Genomic DNA, 7,434 nt, shown 5'->3' on the forward strand with positions numbered 1-7,434 from the left:
GCACATTCTCTCTTTTCAGGCAGCAATCCAATTCCCTTTTGAATACCTCGATCAAACCTGCCTCCGCCACCCTCTCAGGAAGTTCATTCCAGACTCAAATCATCCTCTGGGTGAAAAAATTTCCTCTCATCACTTCTCCTTTTGGCAATTATTTTGTATCTGTGCCCTCTAGTTCTTGAAGTTCCCTTGAATGGGAACAGTTTCTTACCATTTACCCTGTCCATACCTCTTGGGATCTTGAATACCTCTATCAAGTCTCTTCTCAGCCTTCTTTTCTCCAAGGAAAACAGTCCCAACCTCTCCAATCTTACCTCATAGCTACAGTTGCTTATCCCTGGAATCATTCTTGTGAATCTCCTCTGTACTCTCTCCAATGCCTTCACATCCTTCCTCAAGTATGGTGCCCAGAACTGGATTTGTGCTCCAGATGAGGCTTAACTAGTGTCTTACACAAGTTTAACATGATCTCCTTACTCTTGTACTCAATTCCCCTATTAGGATACCATACATCTCCTCTGTACTCTCTCCAATGCCTTCACATCCTTCCTCAAGTATGGTGCCCAGAACTGGATTTGTGCTCCAGATGAGGCTTAACTAGTGTCTTACACAAGTTTAACATGACCTCCTTACTCTTGTACTCAATTCCCCTATTAGGATACCATATACTTTATTAACTGCCCTCTCAACATGCACTGCCACCTTGAATGAGTTATGTACATATACACTGATGTCCTTATGTTCCTGCACTTCCTTAAGAACTTCCCCTTATTTCATAAAGTCTCTCCACATTCTTCCTGCCAAAATGAATCACCTCCCACTTCTCTGCATTGAACTTCATCTGCTATTTGTCTGCCTAGTCTACCAATGTGTCTATGTCTTTTTAAAGTTCAAGACTATCCTCGTCACGATCGACAGTGCTTCCAATCTTCGTATCATCCGCAAATTTTGAAATCATGCCCTGCACACCACAGTCTAGGTCATTAATATATATCAAGAAGAGCAAGGGTCCCAACACTGACTCCTGGGTAACTCCACTACAGTCCTTCCTTTAATCTGAAAAACAACCATTTATCATTATTCTCTCTTTCCTGTCACTGAAACAATTTCTTATCCAAGTTCCTACTTTCCCTTTTATTCTTTGAGCTAGAATTTTGCTCACAAGTCTGTTCTGTGGCACTGTATCAAATACCTTTTGCAAATCCATATACACGACATCAACAACATTGCCCAGAACAATTCCATACTTGACCCCTCTGGAACATCCTCTCTCTCCAGTACTGTAATACCATCTTTAATCAATACAGCCACTCCATGCACCCCCAACTTTCTTCCTTTCCTGTCCCTCCTAAATACCTTATACCCAGGAACATTTAACAGTCCTGTCCTTCTTTGAGCCAGGTCTCAGCTATAGCAATAATATCACAGTTCCATTTGTCAGCCTGTGTCTTTAGTTCACCAATCTTATTAATCACAATCCATGCATTCACATACATGCACATTAATACCGGTTTAGGGTTTTTAAACGTTCCCCCTTGCTCTGACTCCATTTAATGACTTACGATAGCCTACTCTAGTTCTATCAGACTCTCCGAATATTCTCCGAATTGATACTACTCTCTGATATATCCTCAACAGCTACTTCTACTTCTATATTTCCCAGTTTTTCTCCTCTCCTCTCTGAATTTCCCCTCAGGTTCCCATCCTCCTGCCAATCTAGTTTAAACCCTCCCTAACAAAAACAGAATTACCTGGAAAAACTCAGCAGGTCTGGCAGCATCGGCAGAGAAGAGTTGACATTTCAAGTCCTCATGACCCTTCAACAGAACTGAGTGAATATTAGAAGAGGGGTGAAATATAAGCTGGTTTAAGGTGGGGGGTGGTGGTGTGGTTGTAGGGACAAGCAAGCAATGATAGGAACAGATAATCAAAAGATGTCACAGACAAAGGAACAAAGAGGCGTTGAAGGTGGTGATATTATCTAAATGAATGTGCTAATTAAGAATGGATGGCAGGGCACTCAAGGTACAGCTCTAGTGGGGGTGTGGTGGAAAGACTAGCAGGGCATTCAAGATTTAAAAATAATGGAAATAGGTGGGAAAAGAAAAATCTATATAAATTATTGGAAAAATAAAAGGGGGAAGAAACAGAAAGGGGGTGGGGATGGAGGAGGGAGTTCAAGATCTAAAGTTGTTGAATTCAATATTCAGTCTGGAAGGCTGTAAAGTGCCTAGTCGGAAGATGAGGTGCTGTTCCTCCAGTTTGCATTGGGCTTCACTGGAACAATGCAGCAAGCCAAGGACAGACATGTGGGCAAGAGAGCAGGGTGGAGTGTTAAAATGGCAAGCTACAGGGAGGTTTGGGTCTTTCTTGCGGACAGACCACAGGTGTTCTGCAAAGTGGTCGCCCAGTTTACGTTTGGTCTCTCCAATGTAGATGAGACTGCATTGGGAGTAACGAATGCAGTAGACCCTCCCCATCTATTTCTCCATGGCTTGGTCTATAATCACCCTTTTGTCCTTGCGATGGCTTATTGGAGAAAGACTAAATCGGTTACCATGCCTATAAAGTGTAGAATGAAAATATTTCTGTCTTTGTCCCATTCCTTTCGATCCATGGCATCTACCTTGTTTTGGAGTCACCTGCCAAGGGAAGGTTTACAAAAGGACCCACTCATAATTGGGCCAAAGCTCCTTCTAACTGGTACAATTTCTTCAGAGGAATCATCATCATCTTCAGCCTCAGAATTCTCAGTGTCACGTGTCACTCTGAAGACCCTGATTTTCTGCTTTGGGCAGTTCATCACACAATGATATTGTGAGTTAGTCCTGAAACACCTGTTAATTGTTCCCTGGTCATTCAGTCCTGACAGCCTTATCGTGAAGGAAGAAACTGGAGCCAAACTTATTGGTATAGATTTATTCACAGAGTGAAACACTATGGGTATATACCTCCTAACTCCACTCTATGTCAGTAAGTGCCTCTTCATATGCACTCATGTAACCAACCAATCAATGCCCACCACCTGTATATACTGAAGCCCAAATGATATAATGAACACCCACAATCAGAGTATTTAAAAAATCTCTAATCGGTGTTACTGCCATGCTAACTCAGAAAGTTGGATGATTCAGTGAATCCTTTCCCACACACGGAGCAGGTGAAAGGCCTCTCCCTAGTGTTAATGCGCCAGTCTGTCCACAGACTGGTTGACTGAGTGAATCCCTTCCCACACACAGAGAGCAGGTAAATGACCTTTCCCCAGTGTGAACTGCCCAGTGATTCTGCAGGGTGGATGATTCACTGAATCCCTTCCCACACACAGAGCAGGTGAACGGCCTCTCCCCAATGTGAGCTCATTGGTGTATCAGCAGGTTGAATAGCTTAGTGAATCCCTTCCCACACACGGAGCAGGTGAACAGCCTCTCCCCAGTGTGACTGCGTTGATGAATCTCCAGCTCAGATGGCATTTTGTATCCCTTCCCACAGTCCCCACATATCCAATTTCTCCCTGGTGTGGGTTGCCTTTTGTCCTTCCAGATTTTATGATCAGTTGAAGACTCAACCTCACACAGAACATGTGTACAGTCTCTCACCACTGTGAATGGTGTGGTTTTTTCAGGCTGCTTAACATGAGCACACTGACTTGGGTGTGTGTGTCTCAGTGCTTTTCCAGTCATACTGATGATTAAACCTTTTGAAGAGACAGAATGGACAAACATTTCTCTGTCTAGATTCAAAGGCCAATGATATTCACATTGCGATTAATTGAGTGACTCTGTCAGATCTTAATGTGATGTTTGTTTTGAGATTTCTGACTTCAGATCCTCTCCTTCCAATAGCCTTCCAATAAAAGGAGTTTACACAAGTCAACACTGTTATTAGAGAATAGAAGCTCAGAACAGACAATTCTAGTTTACTTGAACACTTTTTTCTTCTTTCATTCCTGAAAAGGTGTAAACCTCCACCCCACACACTTTTCTTCTAATCCCACTCTGCTGTTCCTCATATAACTCTCCAAGTTCTCCTGAAAGTGCCAGTTCATGCTGATTGACAGATACATGCTCACTGATAAAAACAAAAAAACTGCAGATGCTGGAAATCCAAAACAAAAACAGAATTACCTGGAAAAACTCAGCAGGTCTGGCAGCATCGGCGGAGAAGAAAAGAGTTGACGTTTCGAGTCCTCATGACCCTTCGACAGAACCTGTCGAAGGGTCATGAGGACTCGAAACGTCAACTCTTTTCTTCTCCGCCGATGCTGCCAGACCTGCTGAGTTTTTCCAGGTAATTCTGTTTTTGTTTTACATGCTCACTGATTCCTGTCCAGGACACAGGGCCCTGAAAATGAACTGAAACTCACTCCATACGAGGGTGGTGGAAGCAGAGATAATCAATGATTTCAAAATTAAATAGGATGGACACTTGAAGGAAATAAACTTGCAGTGTTATCAGGATATAGAGGGGGAATGGGACTGACTGGATTGCTCTACAGAGAGTTGGCATGGACATGGCATGGAGTAACTGAATTGTCTCTGTGCTGGAATAACTCTATGACTGGAAATATATAACATACCTACAGTACTGTATTACAAGACTAGAAATAATAATGAATGAACTTTACTACAGAGCCATAAATGACATCTAATATGTACCATACAACAACACTAGACACATCTCTGTTGTTACAAACCCCATGGAGAAAGATAACCTTAAAATAAAGAAACAAATTCCCAGTCAACCCCAACGGAATAAACCAAAGGGCAAGATTTCACTTTTAACTTTTACTGTAACAATCAAACTAAAATCAACATAAATGAAGCATGCATTAAATAATACGTTTTTATAATAAGAACTAAATTTTACTTTAAATAGCTTGTACAATAAAAGCATCTTCCACAAAATCACAAGAAATTCCCCCTTCAGCATATTTGACACTAATTCCAGTTACAGAGTCTCATAACTTTATGTATTTCCAAGGTTTACATTCAGTTCCTTTCCTCCTACGGGAGGTTGGACTGAAGTCCGTTTAGAGGGCTGTCTTCCCACAGCCCATTTCCACAGGCAGCCCCAAGAGTCACAGCCTCTGAATCTCTCACTGTTGGATTCCCCCAATCAGCCTTTTTGCTCTTCTTTTCCCTCAGACCTCCTTCCTCTCCATCTCCCACTCACAACTTCACTGTTCTGTTACTGAATTGTTCCCTTTTCTCCTGAAAACCTCAACCTCTCAACCCCGCCTGTTTCTCTTTTTCTTTTCAACGCAAACTCTCAGATCCTGAACACAGGAGAAAGTTTTGGTCTGTGTGAACCCCATCTTCTGATTGGCTGGAGGACCAAAGTCCTTCCGGTCCTCCAGCGCTCGCTATTAGCCGGAGCCGTCATCGGTTGCCTGGAGACCTTTTGTTGAAAAGTCATACAGACTCGAAACGTTAACTGTGTTCCTCTCCGCAGATGCTGTCGGACCTGCTGAGTTTTTCCAGGTGTTTTTATTTTTCCCTGAAGAACTTGTCTGGAGGAGGTGCTGGGGTGGGGGCGGGGCTCCCGTGTCCGCGCGGCCTGCAGGCAGAGGACGTCACCGTGGAGCAGAGTGATTCCTATTGGCTGAATCAGCCAGTGTTCCATTGTGCATGTCACAAATACTCAGAGGTTCGTTCCCAGTACACAGTGTCCCATTGGGAGCAATAGCTCTGGTTACAGAAGCAAAATACTGCGGATTGGACAATAGTCTGGAGGTCAAAGTCACTCCCGCCCCACGTGAGCACGGGTTACGTTCTCTCAAAACAAAAACAGAATTACCTGGAAAAACTCAGCAGGTCTGGCAGCATCGGCGGAGAAGAAAAGAGTTGACGTTTCGAGTCCTCATGACCCTTCGACAGAACTTGAGTTCGAGTCCAGGAAGGAGCTGAAATATAAGCTGGTTTAAGGTGTGTGTGTGGGGGGCGGAGAGATAGAGAGACAGAGAGGTGGAGGGAGGGGGGGGGGGTGTGGTTGTAGGGACAAACAAGCAGTGATAGAAGCAGATCATCAAAAGATGTCAACGACAATAGTACAATAGAACACATAGGTGTTAAAGTTAGTGATATTATCTAAACGAATGTGCTAATTAAGAATGGATGGTAGGGCACTCAAGGTATAGCTCTAGTGGGTTTTTTTTAATAATGGAAATAGGTGGGAAAAGGAAAATCTTTATAATTTATTGGAAAAAAAAAGAAGGGGGAAACAGAAAGGGGGTGGGGATGGGGGAGGGAGCTCACGACCTAAAGTTGTTGAATTCAATATTCAGTCCGGAAGGCTGTAAAGTCCTAGTCGGAAGATGAGGTGTTGTTCCTCCAGTTTGCGTTGGGCTTCACTGGAACAATGCAGCAAGCCAAGGACAGACATGTGGGCAAGACAGCAGGGTGGAGTGTTAAAATGGCAAGCGACAGGGAGGTTTGGGTCATTCTTGCGGACAGACCACAGGTGTTCTGCAAAGCGGTCGCCCAGCTTACGTTTGGTCTCTCCAATGTAGAGGAGACCACATTGGGAGCAACGAATGCAGTAGACTAAGTTGGGGGAAATGCAAGTGAAATGCTGCTTCACTTGAAAGGAGTGTTTGGGTCCTTGGACGGTGAGGAGAGAGGAAGTGAAGGGGCAGGTGTTGCATCTTTTGGGTGGGCATGGGGTTGTGCCATAGGAGGGGGTTGAGGAGTAGGGGGTGATGGAGGAGTGGACCAGGGTGTCCCGGAGGGAGCGATCCCTACGGAATGCCGATAAGGGGGGTGAAGGGAAGATGTGTTTGGTGGTGGCATCATGCTGGAGTTGGCGGAAATGGCGGAGGATGATCCTTTGAATGCGGAGGCTGGTGGGGTGATAAGTGAGGACAAGGGGGACCCTATCATGTTTCTGGGAGGGAGGAGAAGGAGTGAGGGTGGATGCGCGGGAGATGGGCCGGACACGGTTGAGGGCCCTGTCAACGACCGTGGGTGGAAAACCTCGGTTAAGGAAGAAGGAGGACATGTCAGAGGAACTGTTTTTGAATGTAGCATCATCGGAACAGATGCGACGGAGGCGAAGGAACTGAGAGAATGGGATGGAGTCCTTACAGGAAGTGGGGTGTGAGGAGCTGTAGTCGAGATAGCTGTGGGAGTCGGTGGGTTTGTAATGGATATTGGTGGACAGTCTATCACCAGAGATTGAGACAGAGAGGTCAAGGAAGGGAAGGGAAGTGTCAGAGATGGACCACGTGAAAATGATGGAGGGTTGGAGATTGGAAGCAAAATTAATAAATTTTTCCAAGTCCTGACGAGAGCATGAAGCGGCACTGAAATAATCATCGATGTACCGGAGAAAGAGTTGTGGAAGGGGGCCGGAGTAGGACTGCAACAAGGAATGTTCCACACACCCGATAAAGAGACAGGCATAGCTGGGGCCCATGCGGGTACCCATAGCCACACCTTT

Source organism: Carcharodon carcharias, chromosome 27 (genome assembly GCF_017639515.1).
Source record: "Carcharodon carcharias isolate sCarCar2 chromosome 27, sCarCar2.pri, whole genome shotgun sequence".
Classification (NCBI taxonomy): Eukaryota; Metazoa; Chordata; class Chondrichthyes; order Lamniformes; family Lamnidae; genus Carcharodon; species Carcharodon carcharias.